Source organism: Amblyomma mixtum, chromosome 1 (assembly GCF_055824585.1).
Source record: "Amblyomma mixtum isolate Tamu chromosome 1, ASM5582458v1, whole genome shotgun sequence".
Classification (NCBI taxonomy): Eukaryota; Metazoa; Arthropoda; class Arachnida; order Ixodida; family Ixodidae; genus Amblyomma; species Amblyomma mixtum.
The window spans coordinates 44,892,995-44,919,980 of record NC_143012.1 but is presented as its reverse complement, the minus strand read 5'-3'; the positions used below and the strand labels follow the sequence as shown (position 1 = coordinate 44,919,980).

General features: G+C 44.6%; 1 long non-coding RNA gene across 1 annotated transcript; it reads right to left on the bottom strand.

Annotated features, from left to right (window-relative positions):
• Positions 1–7,506: 7,506 nt before the first annotated feature.
• LOC149366199 (uncharacterized) lies at positions 7,507–25,147 on the bottom strand. The gene is made up of 3 exons (XR_016284476.1): positions 24,706–25,147; positions 23,939–24,029; positions 7,507–7,800 (listed from the first exon to the last, which is right to left on the bottom strand). It is a non-coding gene; the product is annotated as an uncharacterized LOC149366199 (long non-coding RNA).
• Positions 25,148–26,986: the final 1,839 nt, after the last annotated feature.

The following is a 26,986-nucleotide window of genomic DNA, read 5'->3' as shown; positions in this document are numbered from 1 at the left end:
GGCGGTCTTAGGCATTCGATAACAGCAGGAGAGAGAATAAAGAAAAAGGGAGAAGAGGCGGCTGGTGGTCTGTTTTACGAACCGCTTAATGCAAATGTTAGAAATTACTTTTGAAGCTCGTTGTCTGCACAGTTTGTCACAGATATCAAACAAACGATCCCCAAGCTTTTCCAGCGCACTTGTTTTGTAGCCTTGGACTTGTGCGGTCAGCTCTTGACTGACTCGTGCTGTGAGGGCATGGCTTCTTCTTTTTCTTCAAACGCTTATGTAGTGATAGCAACTTTGTAGTTTTCCCAGTGTCGAGTTTTATAACACATGTTAATTAATTTTTATTACTAGAAATTCCGCCGAAATTTTAGATATGGCAGAAAAGAAATTCTACGACCGCCATTGATAAGAAGAATAAAAAAATTTGAGGGGTGTTACGACCCATCTTGAGACCCGAGATGAAACAGAGGGAGATTCAACGTAGCGGCAATTTTGACGGGTCGTTTGACTTCAATTGACCCCACGATGACCTCACGAAAAAGGGTGGCTTTCTGGGAAGTGGCCGACGAGGCTCTTCCCACACTCGGCTCGGCGAAAACGACCTCCCTTCGAGAAGCAACCAACGACAGGAGAAGAAAGGGTGTCCCTCGTCTTGAGAAAAAAACCCGGAACGAATCAGAGGAAGCCTGCGCAGCTGCGGCTGTGACGTCAACACGCCACAATGCTATAGGAATGCGGAATGCGAACTTAGGAATGCGGACTTAGCATCTTCCTTGCCAGTTCCCACGTGCGGGCTCTCAACAGGTGTCTTGGCCAGCTGCGTCTGTGACGTGTGGTGGCGATCTTTTGTGCCACGATGAGTTACCGTCTAGTGAGGGGTCTCAACAGGTCTTCGATGGCGGTGCTGGTGCCGATCTTTTGTGTCGCGATGGAATGTCGCCTGGTGCAGGGGCGGAGTCTTGGGCTATATAACCTGCGACCAAAGTGGGCACGAACGCTCTGGACCTTCGGTAATAGGTCCATCCAGTGGCTCTGAGCCTTGGTTAACAGGCTCATCCAGAAGCTCGACGCTATGAACTCTTAACTTTTGATTCCTTGCTCTTCTTTTTGTAAAGTTTTGTAAATAAGTGTCTCAGTTTCTTGTCATTAAATCTGCTTGTTTTTGTAATCTCCAACCATCTGAAGTTCAGACAGTTCCTTCATCCCGGACGAGCCCCCTTGGTGACGCAACAACTGGCCACGCTACCTCGAGCCGTAACAACTGGGTGGCATCGACGTGATCTGCTACATTGAGTCGCAACAACTGGTGGCAGCGGTGGGGTCTGCTACCTTGCGTCACAACAACTGGTGAACAGCGGTGGGATCCGAAGCCGTGGGATCCGAAGCCATGGGATCCGAAGCCTGGGATCCGAAGCCTAGGATCCGAAGCCTGGGATCCGAAGAGACTGGTGAGATACGAAGACCCAAAAACTGTGGAACAGCGATGGAGATCTGAAGCTACAAGCGGCAACAACGGTCGGCCAGCGAGAGTGCAGCTGTCTTGGACATGATCACGTGTGTGGGTGAGTGCTTGGCTTTTCCTCTGATGTGGACCAGCTTCTAAAAAGAGGGTTAAAATTTAGAACTGGTAGACACCTGTGCTTAAATCTTACAGGTTTGGTATTTTTGCATAGTTGTTTTGGAAATAGCTCAGACTCAGAACTATCATGGACCTACAGAAACTGCAGGAGTCGGACCTGTTGCTGTTGTGTGAGGAATTGGGAATTGAGACAAGGGGTTTGGCACGAAAACCCGCGATCATTCAGGCCATTACTGATTTGGGGGCAGATGATGAGGAGCTCATTGAAGAGTGGAGTCTCATCGAACAAAAAAAGGAAGAGCAGCTCAGACAGCGAAAAGAGCAGGAGAAAGAGCAGCTCAGACAGCAGAAAGAGCAGGAAAAAGAGCAGCTCAGACAGCAGGAAGAGCGAGAAAGAGAGGAAAAGTGGCGTCAGCGCGCAAGTGAGAGGGAAGCAAAATTACTGAAAAAAAGGGCTGAGCTCAGTAAATTAGAAGAAGAGTTGAGCGAGAGGTTGGGCTGTTGTCCCCAGCAATTGGAATCTCTTCTCAACAAGATGGCAGATGAGAGGGCTGAAAAGATTCTGCAGCGGGCGATTGAGCTCCGTAACTTAAAAGAGTTGAGCGAGAGGTCGGGCGGTTGTCCCCAGCAAGTGGTACCTCTTCTCAACAAGGAGGCAGGCGAGAGGTGTGAGACTATTCCGCAGAAAAGCCTCCGCGTGGAGAAAGAACAGGAAGAGCGAAACCTTTGCGAGGAAAAAGAAAGGTGTGACGCGCGTACTGTTAGCCCTGAGGCAGATAGCGCGTTGGCAGATAAGACAGATGTCCCGCGCCAGAAAGAATGCAGCGAGGTTCGGTGTGAACGCAATGACAAAGCCAGAGAAGGGACACCGCTGGTGCAGCTGGCGAGCGCTAGCAGTCAGGAAGTTGAGGCGGTACTAAGGGGCACAAAGAGTGAACGGGAATTGCCTGACGGCAACAGTGAAGCGCCAGGCAAGAGCCCAACGCTCGCCGGAAGGTGCCACAGAAACGCGATTGATTCTGTAACCCGAAATGGGTTTGATGCTGCTCCGAAAGAAAGGCAGCAGGAAAATGAGCTTTGGTGCTCAGATGGAAACACAGGAGTGGACGATTCAACAGTTGAGCCGCCGCCTGGCACTGTGAGTAGTAAACCGCAAGTAGCGTCGCGGCGCAGGAAAAACCGCGAACGCGACAAGCGAATGAGGAATGCTAGGGCAGGTGTTAATGCTGATGCGAGGGCCGGCAAATTAACTCGGGACAGCACCGCCAGAACTGTGAAAGAAAAGGGAAAACCAACAGTGTCATTCTCCCGAAGGCGGCTGGGCCCGAGGAAAGCCAAGGTGACTGCCCTTGCAGGCCGAAGGCACCATTGTCCATTGAACAAACATCGCGAACGCGACAAGCGATTGAGAAGTGCCAGGGCAGGTGTTCATGCTGATGCAAGGGCCGGCAGATCAACAAGGGACGGCACCACGAAAGCTAATGACCGAAAAGGAAAATCAGTGAAATTTTCCCGAAGGCGGATGGGCCCGATGAAAGCCCAGGTGACTGCCCTGGTGGGCCGAAAGAGGGACAGACGGCGCAGTCGTTGGACACGTGACGCATGCTACATGTTACGAAGAATAGGGCTCGACAGCCACACAAAAGGGCGCCACAGAGAGCGCGTGAGTCGGAGGGGGTCGTTGCAGGCAGGGACAAAGAAATGGTGGAGGCACCCTTTCCTCAGTAGGTCGAGCGGAGGCGGAACCAATCAAGCACGCAGTTTTCTTGAAGCACCTGCTTGTGGACCGGCCATCCGACCACGACCGCGCAGGGCGCGGCTAAAGGTTGTCCAATTCGAGGAATAATTGTTTGCCTCTTTTTTTTTTTTTTTCGTGCATTGACTCACTGTAAAAAAACGAGACAGGGGTGAAGGCAAACGAGTTTCCAGTTTTTTTTAGTGCTAATGCTGAGTGGTCTTTGTAAAGTTTGTGATTTTCACTCAGTTATGCAGCTTTTGGAGCTGTTTACTTTTTTTTGTACATGCAGGAAGGGACGCGGACTTCTTACCTGTTCTTTTTAAGCAGTCCGGAATGCTCTTTATGAACCAAAATTGCTACTATAAGTTTTCTCGTGCGTTTTTGAAAGTGAGGGTGTACAGTAGCAGGTTCGGTTTTTCTCAGCTTGTGTGGGACCTGGGAGTTTTCAGCGTGAGCTATTCACAACGGCTATACTAACCGGATTATAGCACCCTCTTTTGGAACTGGTTTGCTCGGAGGAAAGTTGAGTGCTTGCTTGCGCATGTGGTTGACGTTTCAGAGACGCCTCAAAGAATTTGGCCGGCGTAATAGAAGACCACGTTGCGAGCGGCAGAGGGCTTCTGGCATACTTCTGGCATGCTTCTGCAAGTCGTCTCTTCGTGCAGCAGCGATGACTGCTACTCGCCGAGACTCGTCTGGCGGGGGAGGTAGCTGTTACGACCCATCTTGAGACCCGAGATGAAACAGAGGGAGATTCAACGTAGCGGCAATTTTGACGGGTCGTTTGACTTCAATTGACCCCACGATGACCTCACGAAAAAGGGTGGCTTTCTGGGAAGTGGCCGACGAGGCTCTTCCCACACTCGGCTCGGCGAAAACGACCTCCCTTCGAGAAGCAACCAACGACAGGAGAAGAAAGGGTGTCCCTCGTCTTGAGAAAAAAACCCGGAACGAATCAGAGCAAGCCTGCGCAGCTGCGGCTGTGACGTCAACACGCCACAATGCTATAGGCATGCGGAATGCGAACTTAGGAATGCGGACTTAGCATCTTCCTTGCCAGTTCCCACGTGCGGGCTCTCAACAGGTGTCTTGGCCAGCTGCGTCTGTGACGTGTGGTGGCGATCTTTTGTGCCACGATGAGTTACCGCCTAGTGAGGGGTCTCAACAGGTCTTCGATGGCGGTGCTGGTGCCGATCTTTTGTGTCGCGATGGAATGTCGCCTGGTGCAGGGGCGGAGTCTTGGGCTATATAACCTGCGACCAAAGTGGGCACGAACGCTCTGGACCTTCGGTAATAGGTCCATCCAGTGGCTCTGAGCCTTGGTTAACAGGCTCATCCAGAAGCTCGACGCTATGCACTCTTAACTTTTGATTCCTTGCTCTTCTTTTTGTAAAGTTTTGTAAATAAGTGTCTCAGTTTCTTGTCATTAAATCTGCTTGTTTTTGTAATCTCCAACCATCTGAAGTTCAGACAGTTCCTTCATCCCGGACGAGCCCCCTTGGTGACGCAACAACTGGCCACGCTACCTCGAGCCGTAACAACTGGGTGGCATCGACGTGATCTGCTACATTGAGTCGCAACAGGGGGCACTTTGGCTCTCTAAGGTGTTCCAAGCCGAAAGCGTTTCCTGGCGCACTGTCTGTGTTCTTTTATTTTCAATTTTTCATATCTTTTCTTCATTATCTTTTTTATTTCTGTTTATTTTGTTTCTTTATTGATTTTTATTTTTATTTTTATTTCCTTTCTGATTCTTATTTTTTCCATCTATTTTACTTATGAAACCCATGCATTCACTAGATGCGCCTTTAATCATGCTCAAGCCTTCGTGGCGGAGTGGTAGCGTCTCCGCTTCAAATACGGCTGGCCCTGGTTCGATTCCCACTCTCGACGCAGTTTTTTTTAAATTAGCGACGCCGAAACGCGAACACACCTCCTAACATTCCTTGATCACGACAGTATGAGGCAGTAAAGGCTTTCACCTTAATAGTGGCTACTTGTTTCAGATTCATGCACTCCGTACATTCTAATATTGTCAAGGGATCTCAGATCCCTTGACAATATTAGTGGGACGATCTGAAACCCCTCCCCCCGAGACCTCCCTGACTTAACGCACTGGGTATTGTATGCTGGGGTACGATATATGTAATCCGCCCACAATTTATATGAGCTACGAGGTTAGTGGCGGTAGTGATGGTAGAGTGAGGCTTGTACTACATATATCTGTGCCATAGGGTTAAGACGATGAGTGTGCGGACACCCACTACAATGCACTTCCTGTGAGCACCAGTGTATATGCGGTAGTGGAAGACTGGAGACGGCGCGTTAAATGTTTTACTGTGAGATATTGGTCAGAAGAAGGGCGGTTTTTTGTGATGGTCTCTATTCAGTATTTAAGGAACCAGCAAGCAATGTGACGATCGATTACAGAAAATTTTATTCTTAGACTCCTCGCACGTACAAGGAATCTGGCGGTTTTTATGCAGCTTTCGGGCTTATTGCTGCAATACCAATTTCCGGGAGGTTTTTTGACAAATTTTAAGATCGAGCATGTTCCAAGAAACCTGTCGAAACGCGTCCGCCACGCGAAGGTCACCGGTCGTGCCTCCGGCCTGTAGACCTGCCGCTGGCGCTGCCGGCAGCCAGTGAGACCCGTACTCCACGAGCGTTCCACGAGGGTTGATCATCTACTCTAGGCGTTCGCAAAGACGAAATTTCTGGCTCTGCGCAGCAGACAGACACCATGTTTTCCAACTAATGCTTCAATATAACCGGCTATAGCTGTCCAAGACTTATTAATTATAGTAGTATTAATAATAAAAATACTTATCTTCTACAAATACAGATAAGTTCTGCGGACCCGCCAATGTCACAGGCGGCGTTGTTGGGTGACGACAGGCAGCGGCAGCAGTTTTTACACAACTAAATATGATCTAAACGCGCCACAATACACAGAGAGTCTATCGAAAATAGGACACAAGAAAATATAAGCCCCTAATCAATAGATCTCTGAACACCTTACAGCAGCACGCAGCTCTCTGCGATTACGAGAGGCGCAGAGAGATGGTTTATGGGAGTTTAACGTCCCAAAGCGACTCAGGCTATGATAGACGTTGTAGTGAAGGGCTCCGGAAATTTTGACCACCTGAGGTTCTTTGACGTGCACTGACATCGCGCAGTACACGGGCCTCTAGAATTTCGCCTCCATCGAAACTCGACCCCCGCAGCTGGGATCGAACCCGCGTCTTTCGGGCCAGCAACCGAGCACCATAACTCAGCAACCGCAGTGGCGAAGAACTAAATTAAGCAAGTAGTCTCAAGCGATTAATTGGCATACGGCGCTCTTTAAAAACAAAATAAAATGAAAAGGGGCATAAATGGTGATTCCAGCGGTGTGCAGGGGTGCATACCCATTTGGGTAGGCAATGAGTGCTCGCATGAAGAAATACAGCATGCAGTGCATTCGTCCTAGGCAAAAAGGAATGTTTTATGCATCAATCTTCGCTATAATAAAGAGAAGATAGCGCATCAGTTGCAACCTGGATACCTTGAGTGTACGGAAGCGTTCCCCCTGAGCAGACTGCGGAAATTTACTGTAAAAAATAAAACACCCTTAAAGGAGTTTATAGGTGTCTATAACTCGCACCCTTACACCCGGCCCAGAAGGGTGTTTTGTGATTTCAATACACCTTTCACATGGGGTGTTTCATGAAAAAACCAACCCGAAAATGATATAACTTGACCCAAAGGAGTTGAGGTGTATCACACACTTTACCACCGAGCCAAAGGAGTTTTATGCTTCTTACACCCCTACACCCTTCAGGAAAAAGCATACAATGGGTTCATAATTTGTCCCCACTTTTATTACTTTTCTTAAGCGTTCTTTAAATTTACCATTATAATGCCTATGTATTGCAATATACCTGTGTTACTGGAGCTCTTCATAGCAGTAAACAGGCTGTATGCACCTAAGAAAAACGTTTATTGACAAAACTCACAAAACTGCAGAAATGTTCAAAATTTTTATTAGAACAAAACATCCATAAAACAATGCACAAGAAGCTTCTCCAATGAATTCCTCACTGCCATCCAAGGAACTTAAAATTTTAAGGTACAACAGCATCATACCTGCCATTATTGGGTTTATGGTGCTGCAAGAATAAGGTTCCATTGCACTTACTCTACCTCCTAATTTTCCAGAGCAAACAATGAAAAATTCGTTGCTTGTGCAGCCTTTCAGAGCAAACAGAATGAAAAATTCATGCCTGTGCAGCCTTCTATACCAGCCTGAAGAAGGCTTGGACTGTGACGCTAACTCCCAGGAATAAGCAAAAAAGCAAACTTAAGGCAGCTTATGCTGAACACGCATATTCCTGACATTATGGCAGTTGTGGAGTGAGCCGCAGTGGTAAGCCTGCTGAGTAGTCATCCTCCCTCGACGAACAGGTTCTCAGCCACCTCAGGATTGTCTTCGGTGAACAGCATACATGGTGTGAGTCTGCATTTCAGACAAAAACAGTAAAATATTTCACATCAGTTTACACTGCTCAATGGTCCTTATAAATGCCAACATATTGCTCATTAATAATGTGTTTTATAATGCATGCTAACACTAACAGAAAGAAAATCTGCCCAAGTGGCAAGCAAGTGCCAGCTGTTATCTTTTAAACCATTCCAAAGAGGCCACCGTGGTTTAGAAAAAATAGCTCTAAGCGGCATTATATAAACAATGTTTTAGCTAAAAAGCTAGATGTTATGAAATGGAATGAAGGTGGTCAGGCCATGCAATTAATTCTGCACGAACTGCTAAAAGCTAGTGCAAACCACTGGCCTGCCTGGCGGGTAAACTGACTATAAAAGACACAGAACACCATGACAACAAAGGCGAAAATAGAGCACTTCAAAATGCTTTACAGTAAACCGAACGACAAGTAATGTGCAACATTCACTGTAACAGAAAGCGCAGTATCTGATCAGTCAGCAATACGACCCCTTCCATGAGAGTGGTCGGCTGCAACTAACGCAAAGCATGCATTCATTATTATACCAAGCAAGTGACATCTTGAAAGGCAGGCAACAGTGCTAAGTTAACATATCTCCCATGTCTGCAGCCAGTAACCTCAAAAATCCATCAAGAAAAATTTGCACAAGGCCACTAAACTACAAGAAAAGGAGCTCGGCCAGTTGGTGCATGAATCTTTGCAAAACCACGCAGGATAACAGGACACAGACAAGACAGGTGCAGCGATAACAACTGCGGAATTTATTGTTTAGTTTGCAATGAATACAGGAAGCATCATCCAAAATACAAAGAAGGGAAGTCATGGAATTGTCATTTTGTCAAATCTGTCGTGATTATTTATCCAGGTAGTTGATTTCTTTTTCGTTAGAGTTAGTGATTATGTGCTTAAACAGGTTGAACAATTCTTATGTACCATGCACGTCTCTTACATTTCCTCAGAAATTTACATTGTCGAAAGTGTGATATACACTGACAGTCCGATACGTGTCTTGGTAGCTTGCTACCATATCCTTTCTCAGTATTCCGACATGTTGCATTAGATAAATGTTACCATGCTGACCTTATTTCCCAACACAGGACGCTCCGCGTGACGGAGGGTTCTTGTAAACTAAGCCACTGTCGCATGCCATGAATTTGTCTCTGTGCGTCTTACGCTGGGCTGTTTGTGAAGCACCTTTGCTAGGAGCATTGCATACTACATTCAGCTACTTTCTGTGAAAAAGCAAATGAAGCCACTGCAAAGAGCTTCCACAAGCTGCAAAAGAAAGTCATGCCAACAACTTGACCAAACTAGGGCTGGTTGTGAAAAAGAGTGAGGGCCTATGCCTGAATGCCTTCTTTATGGCAAAAACGCAATGATAACTGGCCTTTCAGAGTAATTGTCTCTGAACAAGGATCGTGGCAACAACCCTTAGGGCAGTATCTGCAAGAATTGCTCTCCTTGCTCACCGTGGAAGACCTTTTCCTGGTAAAAAAGCCAGATGTGTCCGCATTCCTCTTGAACAGCCGTCTAGAAGGAGTGTCTTCTCATTGTCATCAAGGACTGACGTCAAACTGCTGACGACCAAGTACGATGACGCCGAAAATCGCTTACGCCGCTCGAACTTATTGTTCTTTGGAATTACAGACGAACTCGGTGAAACTTGGGCACAATCTGAAGAACGCGTTGTTTCTTTTTGCTCGGACAAGCTTGACATTTCCATTGAAAATCATCAGATCGAACGTGCGCATCGATTGGGTCGATTCGAGGTAGGCAAAAACCGCCCAATCATTGTAAAGCTAACGCATTTCAAAGACAAATCAGGGATATTGCTTGCTGGTCCGAAGCTGAAGGATACATCGTTTTCTATCCGCGAGGATTATTCAGCCAAGGTACGCGTGGCTAGAAAGAAACTTTTCACTTATGGTCAACAGAACAACGCCTCTTTCAAGATTCGTTTTGACAAGCTGCTGATTGGCAAAAAGGTTTTCACTTATAATGCAGATACGGATTCCGTTATCGAACTAAAACCATAGCGATTACTGAAAACACCGAGACCCTCACAATCGCCTCATTCCAATCCTTCACAGCGCAGTCGCTCAATCAACAACTACAATAATGTTTCGCTTTTGCTGACAAATATTCGGAGTTACCTGCCCAAAAAAGAATCTGTTGAGGCGCTTCTCGACGACCACAGCTCTGACATCGTATTATTCACTGAATCCTGGCTAACATCCGATATAGATGATATCGAACTTTTGCACGATAATCAATCATTTCACTCCTACCGGCGAGACAGAGTTGGTCGTCGGGGAGGCGGCATTCTTGCTCTGGTGAAAACAAGCCTTTCTTCTACCCCAGTTGATATCAATTGCCATAGCGAAATACTGTGCATCAAATTTAATTTTCCCTCTTGCACCAACATTCTAATTGCATGCTATCGAGCCCCCGACACGGATCCTTCTTTCATTAGCGACCTTCACTCTGTTCTTGAGGACTTGCAGTCTCGATTCTCTCATGCCAACTTCATACTCTGCGGCGACTTCAATTTCCCAGACATCGATTGGGATAACTTGACTGCGTCATCTTGTCCATCAAAATATTTCTTAGATCTGGTCCTTACGTTTAACCTTACCCAAACAGTGTGTGCACCAACTCGAGGCTCAAACATACTAGACCTCGTCCTTGTATCCAATCCAGAATTAGTTCAATCGCTTTCGTGCACTAGTGGTCTAAGTGATCACTGTATCATAACTTTCAACCTGTCAATTGAAATTCCTATACGCCAACCGTCTGTTAAATACATCCGTGATTATTCTAAGGCCGATTTCCCAAGCATTAACTCCCACCTTGAAGAATTTCTTGATACGTTTCAAATTTCCATACATAGCAGATCTGTGAATAACAACTGGTGTCTTTTTAAAGAGAAAATGTTGTCGCTTATAGAAGCTTACGTCCCGCTCATCTGCATTCGAGGGGATGCCAATAAACCATGGTACTCAAATGCGCTGAGGAAGTTGTCGCGAAAGAAAAAACGCCTATTCCGTAACGCAAAGAAATCAGGATGCGCTAGAAAGTGGGACAAATACTTTGCAAGTCTGCACGAATACACGCAGTTATTACGAACTTCAAAACGAAAATTTTACTGTCACGACTTCATAGAGATAATGCGGGTAAACCCCAAGAAGTTTTGGAACTTGCTCACGCCCAATAAAAACAGTTCGCACAATATTTCCCTGAAGGCACGAGACGGCTCCGATGTTCCAATTTCAGAGCGCTCCGACGTCATGAATTCCTATTTCACGTCCGTATTTACCCAGGAGCCAACAGCAAGCATTGTTTCCGTGCCAAGTCCAAATTATGCACCTATGCCACCTGTTACCATTACAGCAGAGGGAATTTTAAAACTCATAGATAATCTAAAGATATCCACTTCCCCTGGACCAGACAACCTCCCTGCTAAGATTTTTAAAGCAACTAAATATTTCACGAGCCAAATCTTGCAACTCATTTTTGCCCAGTCTCTTAACACTAGTGAGATTCCAGACGACTGGAAATTAAGCAAAGTTGTCCCAGTCTTCAAAGCTGCAGATCGCTCCGACCCCTCAAATTATCGACCAATTTCACTGACATGTATCTCTTGTAAACTTTTCGAACATATAATATACTCGCACATCGCATCTCACCTTGACCACAACCGTTTCTTCTTTCCCAATCAGCATGGTTTCAGGGCAGGTTTTTCGTGCGAAACTCAGCTGTTCGAACTTACAACTGATCTCCATTTAAATCTAGACTCTGCCTTCCAAACCGATATAATTTATTTAGATTTCGCCAAGGCATTCGATCGCGTCCCTCACCAGCGTCTCTTTTCCAAACTCTCAGCTCTGTCACTTGACCCGCTTGTCTTATCCTGGATCCACTGTTTCTTAACCGACCGCTTGCAATTCACCGTCATCGCCAGTCATGCATCTCAAACTACTAGAGTAATCTCCGGGGTTCCCCAAGGATCGGTTCTTGCTCCATTACTCTTTTTAATCTTCATCAACGATTTGCCATCTGGTATTTTATCATCTGTCCGGCTCTTTGCGGACGACTGCGTCATTTATCGCCGCATCAACAATAGCAGTGATCAGGAATTATTACAGGATGACCTAAGCCGAATTCAGAAGTGGTGTTCCGACTGGCTAATGCAGCTCAACATTTCTAAATGTAAGTTCATGCACATCTCACGTAAACGTTCGATTCTTCATTTTTCGTACTCCCTGAACTCCATAGCGCTGTCTCAAACTAATTCATACCGGTACCTCGGCATCGAGATAACAACCAACCTAACCTGGGCTAATCACATCACGAAACTATGTGCTAGTGCCTCCAGGTCACTCGGATTCATCAGGCGATCACTTTCCATGTCCACCGCAGCCACCAGACAACTAGCATATGAAACGTACATCCGAACTAAACTAGAATACGCCTCAACAATATGGAATCCTCACCAAGCCTACTTAATACATTCACTCGAAGCCATCCAGAATCGGGCAGCACGCTTCATCACCTCACAGTATAAATCTCAGCTCAGCATCACAGCGTTGAAATCATCTCTCGGCATCAAGTCATTAGCCTTTCGCAGGAAAACTTCAATTCTTTGTCTTTTTCATAAACTGTACTTTAACTTTCCAGCACTTCGAGAAAACCTTCTACGAGCTCCGCTACGATCATCTCGTCGTTTATTTAACTCCTTAAGCATACAGCGTTTGCACGGCTCCACCAATTATTTCAATAAATCTTTCCTTCCCAGTGCGATAGAAAGCTGGAATAACCTCCCCGAACACATTGTCATTGAGACTAACCCTTCCAGATTCAGACAGCTCCTAATCGACCATCTCAACGACAAATAATTTTTTCCTGCACCCTATGCCAGCTTCCAAGCCCTGCAAACTGACCAGCCTGTTCTACTTCCAAAGTTGTGATTTGTTCCTGTTTATATTTCTGCTACACTCTGTCATGACGTGATTATTTGAATTTACTTCTGTCTTTTTTTCGTCTTGGTCTACTTTTTTTTTCTATTCTATATTTTATATTTTCTATATTTTTCTGTATTTCCACATTCTTTCTATATTTATATATTCATGTATGACTGTTGAACACCCCTGTACCACCTCCCCCCCTTATGTAATGTCCCTAACGGGACCCTTAAGGGTTAATAAATGATGATGATGATGATGATGACTAACATTACACGCTGCCACATACCACCTTGTTTGAGACTGTAAGAGAAGGCATTGATTCAATGGGAGCAGCATGATTCCAGATCCAATGCAGAATTAATGCTCATAGATTCCTCGAGCTGCTAACCATCTATTATTTTAGTTTAATGACCTGCACATACAGTGGCAAGGAGTATGCACCAGTTCCTGTGTTGCACTAATTCTCATTGTCCTGCTAGCCTGTCAAGATAGCCAACTATTAAAAAGCTTTGCATGGCACCAATTTAATAATGACCTTCCAATTCTTGGACGACTTCCTAGTAATCCACACGCTTCATAAGAAAGGGCAATACAACGGCATTGTTCACATATTCAAGACCTTCTCCGAAGTTCTTGCTGGAGGTACAGCTTCTCGAGCTATGGCTGCACATCAGAGAGGCCCATATGTGTTGGCGTTACGTCCCACAGTTGAAAAAAAGACTGTTGCTACTGGCACACTAAAAAATGCCTCAAACAGATTGTGTACTGACCATCAGCAGGAAAGCATTGAGGCCCAATTAACATAGTTACCTGAAGCTGGTTTACCCGATGACCTGGTCTGCAGCCTAGGCTTGAAGATAATGAAATAAATTTTCTGATCCACCCTAACGAGGCTTCAGAAAGAAGAATGGAAGTTAGCTGTGACGGCGTATGTGCATGGTATCAGCCACGCGCTAGAGAAAGTGTTCAGTAGCGTGGCTTTTTGGGCTTGTTGGTACATAGTTTCAATATACTGTAGCGCAGCAAAAGACGAGGACACAAGAGACGAGAAACGAACAGCACGAGCGCTAACTTCCAACAAATTTTATTCTCCTGAAGCATCACATTTATACGCCAGAAAACAGTAATCACATGTGCGAACAGTATCAATTCCTTAGAAACCCGAGCTCTTTATCTGAGAGGAGAATGGAAGGTGTGCTTACACACGCGCCTCCTGACCTATTTATCTTTTCGGCTTCAATGATTTCGCGCGTTACCCTTTCTCTGCTTTTTCCTATTACCCGACATTTATCAAAGAAAGGCTTACAGGTTTTTGAGTTGCATGCGAGAATGTGGTCAACGAGCGATCCGCCTTGCCCGTTTCTGACGTTGCGAGCGTGTTCCATTAGGCGCTCGTTCAGACATCTCCCCGTCTGGCCGATATAGTGTTTCCCGCATGACAAGGGTATCTTATACACAACACCTTCATCGCACGTGACGTATGGCTTCTGGTGCCTAGTTGTGCATCCGCGCGCTTTGTTTGTGTTGGGTTTTCCCAGTTTGCACAACGTTGCAAGTTTTTTCGGCGCCGAGAACACGACGGTCGCATTCGCTCGTTGACCAATTCTTTTCAAATTGTGGGAAATCTTGTGAAGATAAGGCAATACAACAAGGTTTTTTCGTTCACGAGGAACCGCGTTTGGGTGACAGTGATTTTCTAGTTTCATTTTCTTAACAAGTTTTTCGGCAACAGATACTTGAACATGGGAGGGGTACCCGGCATTAGTCAGCCTCTTGGACTGCTCTTGAAAACTATCGGTCATCATATGCGGACAAGATTTCTGGAGAGCATTTAGAAAACATAAATTGACAATACCTCTTTTTACCAGTTTTGAATGAGCGGAGTGATATGGCAGAATCGGCTTGTTGCTACGCGGTTTGTAGGCCCAGCATATGTGATGAGCGTGAAAGGTGAAGTTAATATCTAAAAATCTAATGGAGTTATTGATGGGCAATTCGCATGTTAAAACAAGCGGTTTAAAATGTTCTTTCATAATAGTTAAAATGCTATGAGCCTTTGGCTTAAGTGAGCCGTTGTCACACTTAACAAGAATAAAAAAATCATCAACAAATCTAAAGACCTTGATTACGTCCAAGCTGTCTAAGTGGCTGGAAACAGCCTTGTCAAGTTTGGATAAAAACAGATTACTCAGAATCGGCGCTATGCACGACCCGATGCATAGCGCCACATGACCACATTCTCGCATGCAACTCAAAAACCTGTAAGCCTTTCTTTGATAAATGTCGGGTAATAGGAAAAAGCAGAGAAAGGGTAACGCGCGAAATCATTGAAGCCGAAAAGATAAATAGGTCAGGAGGCGCGTGTGTAAGCACACCTTCCATTCTCCTCTCAGATAAAGAGCTCGGGTTTCTAAGGAATTGATACTGTTCGCACATGTGATTACTGTTTTCTGGCGTATAAATGTGATGCTTCAGGAGAATAAAATTTGTTGGAAGTTAGCGCTCGTGCTGTTCGTTTCTCGTCTCTTGTGTCCTCGTCTTTTGCTGCGCTACAGTATATTGATATTGATAGAGAAAGTGGTCAGGCAAGCTGGTGTGAACTTAGTAAACAAGGCGCCTAAGTAACTGTCGCATGCTGTGAATTTGACTGCCTTCTATACCAGGCTGTCTTTGAAGCACCCTTGCTGGGCGTGTTGCATACTAAGTTCACACCAGCCTGCCTGACCACTTTCTTTCGCGCGTGGCTGATACCATGCACCTATGACCTTAATCACCATGTTGCCCACTACCCTCCCGGCTTCCACGTACTCCTCTGGCTCCCTGCGCGCCATGTGGGCCTGGGTGAGAAGCTGCTGCCTCATTGCGTGGGTCCTTACCGCATCTTCTCTTAAGGCAACTGAGCAATGTGACCTATCAAATCACGTCCCTGGACTACCACACTCCTCCCACGGCCTCCCCACAAAGCTCGCGCACGTCACCCGTCTTAAGCCCTACCATTCACACCACCTTAGGGCACCCAGGGACTGTGCTTCCTTCCGCGAGGCGGAGGGGGTAGTGCCACAGTGCAAGTTGCAAGGTGAAGAGGACGTTTTGACGCTGGACAGTCGACAACGGGGACGCTGCAGCTAGTGCTTGGGGTGACTTGGTTTGGTGTGCCTTCTGAGTGCGACCTGTCGCGCCTGCTGCTGAGCTAAACCCCATAATAATATTCTACGACAGCTATGGTCCGTTCTTTCTGAAGCCTTTTAGAGGTAGATAGGCAAATTTCTTTATCCTGAAGCCAAGGCTGCAGATGAGGTCATCTGGGAAATCAGCTTCAGGTAGCCATGTCAGGTGGGCCTCAAGGCATTCCTGCTGACGGTCAATACACGACCTATTTAGGATATTTTTCAGTGCGCCAGTAGCAACAGCCTTTTTTTTCGACCCCGGGAAGAAACGCCAGCACATATGGGTCTCTACAAAGTACAGCCATAGATCGGGAAGCTGTACCTCCAGTGGCATTTTTTTGGTCAGCTCAAAGTTGGCAAGAACTTTGGAGAAGGTCATGAAGATGGCAACAATGACTTTGTGTTACCCTTGGTAATGAAGCTTGTGATTACTAAGAAGTCGTCCACAAATCGGAAGGTCATTATCAAACTGGTGCCATGCAAAGATTTTTAATAGTTGGCTATCTTGACAGGCTAGCAGCACAATGAGAATTAGTGCTACGCCGGAACTGGTGCATACTCCCTGCCACTGTATGCACACATCATTAAACTTTACATAGGTAGAACGGAAGTAGATGGTTAGCAACTCGAGGAATCTATCCGCATTAATTCTGCACAGGTTCTGGAATCGTACTGCTCCCATTGAATTAATGCCTTCTCTCATCGTCTCAAACAAGGCGGCATTTAGCAGCGTGCAATGTAAGTCATTGATCAGAATGAGAAGACAATTCTTCTGTACAGCTGTTAGAGAGGAATGCGGACACTTCTGGCTTCTTTACCAGGAAAAGGTCTCCCACGGTGAACAAGGAGAGTAATTCTTGCAGATACTGCCCTAAGGTTGCTGCTGCCTTGATCCTTGTTCAGCGACAATTACTCTGAAAGGCCAGTTATTGCTGAGTGTTTTTGCAATAGAGAATGCATTCAGGCACAGGCCATCACTTTTCTTCATAGCCAGCACTAATTTGGTCAAGTTTCTGGCTTGACACAATTTTTTAGGTTTCGTTCTTCACTGTATGGCGCTTGACCTTCTTTTGCAGCTTGCGGAAGTTCTTTGCGATGGCTTCATTTGCTTTTTTGCAGAAAGTAGCTGAACGTAGTATGCAACGCACCCAGCAAAGGTGCTTTAAAAACAGCCCAGCACAAGATGAAGCACTGAAACAAATTCACAGCATGCGACTGTGGCTTAGTTTACAAGATCCGTCTCTCATGCAAAGCGTCGTATGTTGGGAAATAAGGTGAGCGTGTCAACATTTGTCTAATAGAACAAGTCAGCAACACTGAGAAAGGATATAGTAGCAAACTAGCACGACACGTGTCGAACTGTGAGTGCACCCCACACTTTCGACAATGTAAAATTCTTAGGAAATATAATGAACAGCTCATGCCGAGACATATGAGACATGAATGACACATAAGAATTGTTCAACCTACGCAAGCACATCATCACTAACGCCAACGAAAAAATAAATTGACTATCTGGATTAATAATCACGACAGATGTGACCAAATGATGATTCCACGACTTTCTTCTTTTGTATCTTGGATGATATTTCCTCTATTTATAGTGAGCAAAGCAATAAATTCCTCAATTGTTAGTCAGCACAGTATATGCGTCTTCCTGTCAGTGTCCTGTTACCCTGCACGCTGCTTTGCCTAGACTAATAGACTATCTAAATCTGGAAAAAGACCACAAGGGGTTCCAAGCTGTTTCCTTTCAGGTTTGCGTTCCCTTTCTTTGAGGCATACATGCACCATGTAGTGAATAAAAGTACAAAGTAGATAAATAGAATAAATCATTTGGCAAATATCACTACTGTAAAATGGTGTTAACAAATGGCCACATTCATCCTTAGGACAGATCTGCATTTCATCTGCCCTTACAAATGAAACATGAAAATTCCAAGCACCCAGGCGAATGCATACATTTTTCCCAGAAATTTACCAAAGGTACACACAGTGATACCGTTCCAGTGGATCAGTTGAGTATGCTGCTCAGGAGCAGCAATATTCATATGGGGTGAATGCTTGCAGGAAAAAATATTGGCAATGCAATATAATTTCGCATACAAGATGCGAAATAAACGGTATGATATGGAACCATTCCAATTATGCCAGCAGAAAAAATTGCATTCAACCTACACTCCAATATTAATCGAGTTACAAAAATATCATAAAGGCTTTTTCAAACCAGCACACAGTTGGCATTTATATGTCATTGGATCATTCCATGCCAACTGTTCCAGGCTTACCACTGAATCTTCGATTTCTTTAAAAAAATTCATGGCTTATTGCATTACTTAGGCAAACATTATCCCAGCTTGTTTTAGGCGGAATAATTTTTTCCCATCGTGGCTACCATCTCACGTTTGTAAGCGCTAGCCAGACATAACCTTGCAAAAAAATTTGTGAAAAGAAACATTCTTAAGCAGGACTATGAAGTTTTTGTTATATAAATTAAAGGTATTCTATATCCAATGCAGTAAATTGAACTTATTTTGTTTTAAATAAAACATGTAAGAAGTACAAAATATGAAAATTTGAGATCTTTCATCAAATTTTATGTTCTCACAGTATTATTCTATTTTCTAAGCTGTCGAGAAGGCAAAGGTGATAAAAATGTTTCAGAGAGCAAAACAAGTAAGGCAAGTCAGCGAAAGGATTCTAAAGTCGAGAAAATTTGCTTCATGTGACATATTCAGTAGTCTACTACATAATGAGGTGATCTTAATTAAATTATGAAATATAGAAAGTTAAACAGCACCATTTAATGGCATTTATTTTTAGTTCAATTGGAGCTCATTTTTTGTTTTAAGCGAGAAAACAATCTTGCAAGTTGAGTCCCAGCGTTCAACATTGACACTGCACAGTGCTTCCTTTTCACTCCAGCACACTTTGCCACCGGCTGTAAATTACACAAAACCAGCACTCTGCTGCACGAATACAATGGTGTGCTGGTCTTCGATGGCACCAGCTTCGGCAATAAAGAAATCTGCTGAACGATAGATTTACAAGAAGTAAAACTGAAGTGCCACAAGGCATAACGACTCTCGTTCCTCGGCACAAACAGTACTCAGCCGGGAAGCACTCTTGCGGTCTGACCAATCAGAGTTAAAACCTCTACTACCGTGAAAATTATTTAAAATTTTCAGTGGAATGGACTTTTTCACCACATCACATGGGAGGATTGCTTGTGACAGCATTGGTGGGAGTGTGAGGCCCCCTGCAGCAACAGCAAGCATTCAGAGGCCATAGAAAGGTCAAATACTGTTCTTGTATAAGCTATTTACATGGGCGGAGACAACCATTAAGATTGTCGTAGCCCTCTGGGTGCTCCAACAAAATATTCAAGAAAACAAAGGTGAACTCACTAGGCAGTTTACAAGAGTGCTACCATTACAAGGAATACCCATTTTTCACCACATCAAGCCTTTTTTATCTCTCTCAATGGTGCACGCTGGACTTAAGTCATGCTTGAGTTTAAACTGACAAAATTTGAGCGAATATGCCAGCAGACTTCTCAAAACCAAAATATGAGGAGCATCCACATGGAGTACCGTGCAGCAAAGCTTTGTCTCCTTCATGCCGGCTCTAGCATGCACCGCAGTGTCGAGCAAGCAGCCAGCAATGCTGCGGTTGAAGGTAGACTCAAATTGCAAAATTATTTTCTCGCCTAAAATGAAAATTGCTCCAATTAAAATTTTAGAAATGTCACAGCCATTAGAAAATAAATGAGGCCAACCTCACTGTGCAACTGGTGGCTGAATATGCCTCAAAAATATAATTTTTTTTTAGCTGACTGACATGCCTTGCGTTTTTTTCATCTCTGAAACACTTTTATTCCATCCTTTGCCTTTTGGATAACCCAGAAAAATGGTTTAAATGACGGTTATGAGAACATAAATTGGATAACATATATCAATTTCCAATATTTTTGCACCTTCTTTCATGTTTTATACATGAGTCCAATTTATTGGATATGAAAGCACATCCTTCATTTATACGAAAAAGTTTCAGTCCTGCGTAAAGCATTTATTTTTAACATGTTCTTTTGCAAGACTTAGCTTTGCTTGTAAACATAGGACGGTGGCCACGACATGAAACTTCTTTTTCTCTGCCAAGAACATGATGGAAAAATCTTTGTCATGGTAATAAAATAAGTTATGATTTTTTTTTGTTTCTTTAAGAAATCAAGTGGAGTCGAGTGCAAAAGTCTGGATAAGGTGGCTTGGAATCACCTTATTCAGTATTGCACAGGAACAAAATACACAGCCTACTTATCACCAGGTATATAGCAGCTTCCGTATAGGTCAATATATTGGCTGGACTTTAAGAGGCTTCTGTAACACTATAAAAAATTACAATTGCAAGTTACAAAGAGGACACCAATCTGAATTTTTACATTGTACAGATGTATAACCCTGACACTGAGAACTCCCACTCCCCTACTTGGATGGTGGCATTGTTCCTGCCAGTCTACCAAATATGGTCCCCGCAATATCATAATGAGTCGAGCATTTTGCCTTCTGTAGACGTGAGCAGCAAAGGAGACTTAATGCTGCTAACAACAAATACAAGCATCCTAAGAGTTTGGTAAGCTTGCAAAATTTAAGCTTGTTCGTTTCCAAAAAGATGCAATAGCAATCTGAATGGTCATTCATTCAAACCATGCGAATGCAATTGGTAAAATGGCTTCACAATGTAAAAAGTTACTTTCTTGAACTAGTCGGTACATGTTCGTCAGCATGAAGGGCACACCATGACAGTAATGGGATGAAAGAACTAGACAGACTCGGCGCTGACTGACGATTTTTATTGCTGCCACACAATAAACAAGTGAAAAAACGGCACAACCAACATTTTTTTTGCAACAGTTTGCCTGCTTGCAAAACATGTGGCACTGCATTAACGATTGTCTGCGAAGGGCAAAAACCCTGGCGAATAAAAACAAAAAAAAGTGTTAAAAATGTAGAAAAAACCATTACTCAGCCGTCTTAACTGCTGAGGTAGCCTAGTTCTTTGCATGTGAGCACAACAGTAGGTTTGCTGATGCATTTGTCTTGCTCCTGACACATCAAACGCATCAACAACAATCTACCGCGAGTGCTGGTCCTTATGTAAGTGCACAGTATGGTTGGCTGAAAGCAGAGGCGCAGTTTTCACACGACAGCCAATATATAACCATATTGCTTTCGGGAGGTGGTTTTAAGGAGCTCTTGTGTTCGCTCATAAAGTCGTTTAGGCATCTCCTGTTTGACTGATACAGCCCGTTCCGCGGGATAGCTCACTTCTGTGCGCCACATTTTTGGGGCACTTGTACATAAGAGAATTCTTGGTTCTTTTCGCATTCTGCGGGTGGCAACCCTTCACAGTTGACACTCTTGCAGAGACGTTGCAATTTGCTTGGAGCAGAGAATACTACTCACACACCGGCCCTAGCTCCTATTCTTTTCAAGTTGTGAGACACGTGTGAGACGAGATTGTTGTTGATGCGTTTGACCCGTCAGGAGCAAGACAAGTGTGTCAGCAAACATTCTGTTGTGCTCACACGAAAAGAACTATACTTGGGGTCAGCTTTCTGTGGCTATGCAGTGGAAGCTATGAGGGCAAGGCTTTTACAAGCGTGCCTCTTACCACACCGTCACGAGGGACAGAGATAGGTGGTTAAGCTGGAGGTGCGTGCTCGTACCGTCCACTGCATAGCCACAGAAAGCTGTCCCCGACTATAGGCTACCTTAGCAGCTTAGAAGGCAGAATAGTGATTTTTTTCAACATTTTTTATTCTTTTTGTTTTTATTCGCCAATGTTTGTTTTGCTTTATGTAGTCAATCTTTGATGCAGTGCCACGTGTCGGTAGTGCTCGTTTTTCATCGATTTATTGCTTAACAGCAATAAAGATCAGTAGTGAGTCAGCATTGTACCTTTAAGTGATAGCTTCACAATGTAATGAAATTTTTGGTACTACTTCAGTCAAAACAGACATCAATAATAGTTAAGGAATCACAAACGAGAGTGTACTAGAATGTAAAATAATGCAGTTCTGCAGGCACCTCACAGCAGCATGAAAATTCATTGCATACCAAAGGCTAAGCTTAAAGAAACCTTAAAGATTAACCATGAGCTCCCCAAAAGTGATCAGAGACCGTTTGTTGACTTCCACCTGTTCCTTGGGAATGATCACATGTGCTCCACGTACTTTACTGCCAATGGGTGTAATCACAAGGCATTATGAACACAAGTGCTATATCCACTATCATACTGCAGGCTTTGTACACACACACAAGAAACAAAAGCGACAAACAACAGCATTAATTGAAAAAAACAAAACAATCTACACAGTGGCTACCATTACACTAGTCAGATAGGCAGCTAACTCCCAAATGCATGCTTATACCCGAGAGAAAACACTTATTTTAAACAACCAGAGTGACATTTTAGCTACACTTCTAGTATGTTCCATTTCACACCTTAGTAAAATGGAGGCGAACCTATGCTAGTGAGGCAACAGCTTCCGAAACTGTGACTGGCCATGTTAGGTGGAAGACGTTGGCTTTCACTAACAACTTCTAATGCGCTGCAAGAAGTGGTGAGGTGAAATATTCTACTCTGCTTGCAAGTCACAGACATGCTGGATTAGGAGCAGCAGGTAATTGCTACTGATTACACTGCGGCCCATGCTCTGGGCAGTTGAAATAATTGTGATGCCAGCTACTGCTACCTCAAAAAAAAAAGAACAGTGGGGTTATGAGTCACACAGTTGGCTATTCTGCTTTAACATAGACCGGACTGGCATAAGTGACTGTACAGGAAATGGGAGATGTATTAAAGCCAAAAAGCCATTCAGCTTGCTCTTGCCCACATCTGCAAGTGTGCTCTTGGTGCCAGATGTCCCACAAACTAACCCTCTAGGCTTTCTATGCCACCGTTATCAATGGCTTTTAGTTGATTCTAGCTGCAGCTAACTAACTTGAATGCTGGTGCTACAGTAAGGGTCTAGGTTTTTTTTTAATTATCACTCTTCATTGTCTAAGTATTCATACCTGCTTCTGCATTGGGCTTCTGACTGGCTTATTTAAATGAGTGTACCTGCATTATATTTGTCATACTGAGACCCTTACATATGCCCACATATATTTAGTTACAAAAGCAGGTCTTAAAGTGAGCACCCAGTGAGTAGAGGTTCTGTTTTAGCACAGGATTTTATTTTGCAGCACTTTTTGTAACAACCCATTTTCCATTACCAAAAACTGATAACGACAATGTTTAGAAATTCCCAACTTCGTGACACACAAATAAAGATGCACCAAAAAGCTCTAGCTTCTGTCCTAATCCCATTCACATCATACAAAACAAACCCATCCACACATTTGGCACTTCGTTTGCCTTCTCTTGGAATCCACTCCGTTGGTCCTCAAGTGTTGGTTGGTTGGCTTATGAGGTTTAACGTCCCAAAGCGATTAAGGCTATGAGAGACGCCGTAGTGAAGGGCTCCGGAAATTTCGACCACCTGGGGTTCTTCAACAAGCATTGACATCGTACAGTACACGGGCTCAAGTGTAACGGAGTGGATTCCAAGAGAAGGCAAACGTAGCAGTGGGCGGCAGGAAGTTAGGCGGGTGGATGAGGTAAAGACATTATGCGGTAGCACACTTTTTATCACCAAATGCTAGTACCAAGTTAGCAGGGATATGGTAGCCGCAGCTGGCAAAGGCAGTCCTTTGCCCTGCAGTGGGTGTAATCAGGATGATGATGATGACGAGAAAACTACGTTCTACAACACTCAAACTGGTTAGCAATAACCTTATGCTGACAACGCACTAGCAAGGATGTACAAATAAATGAGGGCATGGTTAGGCTATGTACCCTCTTTCATGAAGCAGCTTGATGAAGGAAAGAAGGAAAAATGGCCCAAAAGAGAACCAAGCACACAAAATAAAAAGAAGCTGACAGCAAGAACTAAAACGCACCTTTGCTTCCATACTGCTCATGAATATTGCCCAGTGGCAACAAGGTGCAAGCTGTCGCTGTGGACTCCCATGTGGATGTAGATGTTTCCCCCTGCAGACATCCATTTAATACCATCACGATTACAGACCGCCAAAATTCAGAAATCAGGTCACCATGGCCAAACAATGAAGCTTTTAAAAACTTGAAAAAGCAAGCTAAATATACCTAGCTGGCACAGCACAGGATTCTTCAATCTGGATGCCGTTCTAAAAACAATTAAAGAACCAAAATAGATAGCAGCGTCAACAAATTTTTGCAAAAACCTGGCCTGATGCAAAAACGACCAGCGGTCAGCGCCTGCAGCACACAAAACTGAAAGCTTATCTCAGACGTCACGCTGACGCAACGCATTTTACGCAGAGATACGGAATAGACCTTACGCACAGGAGGAAAAATTACCACGTGCAGATAAACCGTAGGACAAGGAATTTGACGAAATAGCGTTAAACGGCTTTAAATTTGACAGAACACACATACTAGAGCTCTTAAGTAACATGAGGCAGTACTCTGCAACATTCGTTTCGTCAAAACAAAAACAGCTCTGAGTAGAATCATTCTCGGCGAACTCTGTTTAGTGCTGCTTCTCTTCTTGGATACACGGAAAGAGCTGCCTGTCTGCAGATCTTGGCACTTTGGTACTAGAAGCGGCAAGCCTTGAGGCCGCTCTTCCATAAAATATGCTATGAATAATGCAAACCAGCATGCATGAAGACATAGTATTGCTTACCATGCGAGGCAGGTGCGTAGTCGTGCCGAGCTGATGAAGTACGTCTCCAAATCACGGCAACGCTCGTTTTTCATTAACGCCGACTTCAGGACGTTTCTACATTACAAAATGCATTCTGGTGCATAAACACGCGCACATTATAACTTCGCCCGTGATTTCTGATATCAAACCTTTAAAACGTGAGCGAGCGCCGGCCTTTCTGCCAATCTACAACAAAGAAACGCATTCGGCAGAGCCTCCAAAGGGTGCTTCTGTTCCGATACGTGAGATACGCGTACTTGGACAGCAGTGAACGAACCTACGCACTACTCCAGTTATATATGCACAAAAAACACTTCAGTTCAACGCGGTACCTCGAAAAATGCGGTCGAAAACGCAGTTCACGTCAACCGCTGAAAACCGCACACCACGACGCGACGCCATACCACACACAACAGGCGGGAAAAAATCAACAAAGGCCCGACGGTACCGGTGGCCGCCTAGCGGCGGAAATGTAGCTTCACTTTCAGTTTTGAATTCAGTTTATTGGGCTTTTTACAGTGCGTACGGAAGCTAGAATGTATTTGCAGCATTGGAACAGCATACGCAACGATTGCCAACCGTTACCAGTTACGGAAAATGCGAAGTGATTAAATTAGATATATTTCTTCGGATTCAAAAGTTACCATGAATTGGCCCCCTTGCCGTTTTTTTCTTTTTACGTTCACTCCAGCGGCTGCATTTCGATGGTGGCGAAATGCAGCATGAAATGTATGGCAGTCACGGCATAGCACATTTTAGGACGGCACCCCCACCGTCAAGCGACACCTTCGAAGGGCCGCACAGGGACGGTGCCACGGCATTCGTGGTGAGGTGGCTCAGAGGTAGAAGATGGGCGGGAGGGTGCTATGCTATGATGGATAGGCATAATGCCCCTAGGCCTGTGGCATTGCTCTTCATAAACTTAAATTAATCAACAAAACGCAGCGCGGTGATTGAGAGCAACGCATAAGGCCGAATGCGGACTGCAAGGTCTGATCACGACAGATTTTTCTCCGGTCCAGTAGACCTTCGGCTCCCTTGGCGCTCTCATGGGCCCGCACAGCGTGCTTCCACTCGCAGCGCGCCTGTTACGGGATCAGCGGGAGGATGGAAATGTTCGCTTAAGGTTCTAAAAGTTCTAGCTCATGTTCTCTGTCCTGTGCGCTGCTGTGCGTAGACGATGTTCGCTAGTTTGTCCAGAACGGAAACTGGAAGCACTAAATGCCTAAATTGTCCGTGTATTGTGCGAGTGTCAGAGCACGTTAAAGGACCCACGATTGCCTAAAATGGTATGGAGTCCTCCACTACGGTGTCTCCGATAGCTCAGGTTTAGCTTTAAGACATTAAACTTTTTTTTGTAATGAGTTTGCACAGGTACCTTCTGCTACTCGCTCACTTTTGGAGAGCTACGTAGGTCGGGGCAAAATAAAATTTTTGTTTTCTTCCCTTTGCTCTTTGAGCTTCTCAAGTGCTTCTGGGACCCTCATTAACTTCAGGTCTCCATCGTTACCTTTCTTCCAGTTGACACAGAGGTTGCTTCAAGAAATTGCTAATTTTGGTCTTGTTTTTTGCGCGTAGTTTCGTGCGTAAAGTAGAATGATTTCGCGCTGACAGTACTCTGTTTGAAAAATATGCAGGGTGTTTCACGTAACTTGAACCAAGGATTTTAAAAAAGCGGTACACCGCAGCCAGCTGAATCCAACGATGCATTGTTCGCCATCATGTGGCGCTCCTTGTGGCGCTCGGTTAACCGCTTTTTCTAAATACTTGGTTCAAGTTACGTGAAACACCCCGTATTATCGCAACACTTTAACGTAATGATTCCTCTATTCACTGCGATGCAGTCGTAACTGCTTCACCTTGATATGGATTCAGTACAGGAGCACGTTATTATCAAAACAAGCAATTAGCACCCACATTCGTGGCATAGGTATTATTCCAGCAATTTTTATTGGCATTTGTAATAAAATCAATAACCCCTTTTTTTCAGCTGCGAGTGAACCAATATTTTTCTCGCCGCTGCATGTATGTTCTCGGGTGCGAAAGATGTAAACCATGCCTCAAAGTGCAATCCTCAAAAGCGCATACTATCGCCCCCATCAGAGCGTTTGTACAGCCTTTAAAATTAGTTAAGTTGGGATCGCCATGTGGAATGTTGCCTTAACAATCGCGTCGATGCATCAGTGAAACGTGGATAAAATGCCGAAAACGCATGTTACTGCTTCACACGTGCACGTGTTGTTGTCACAGGAACCACGCC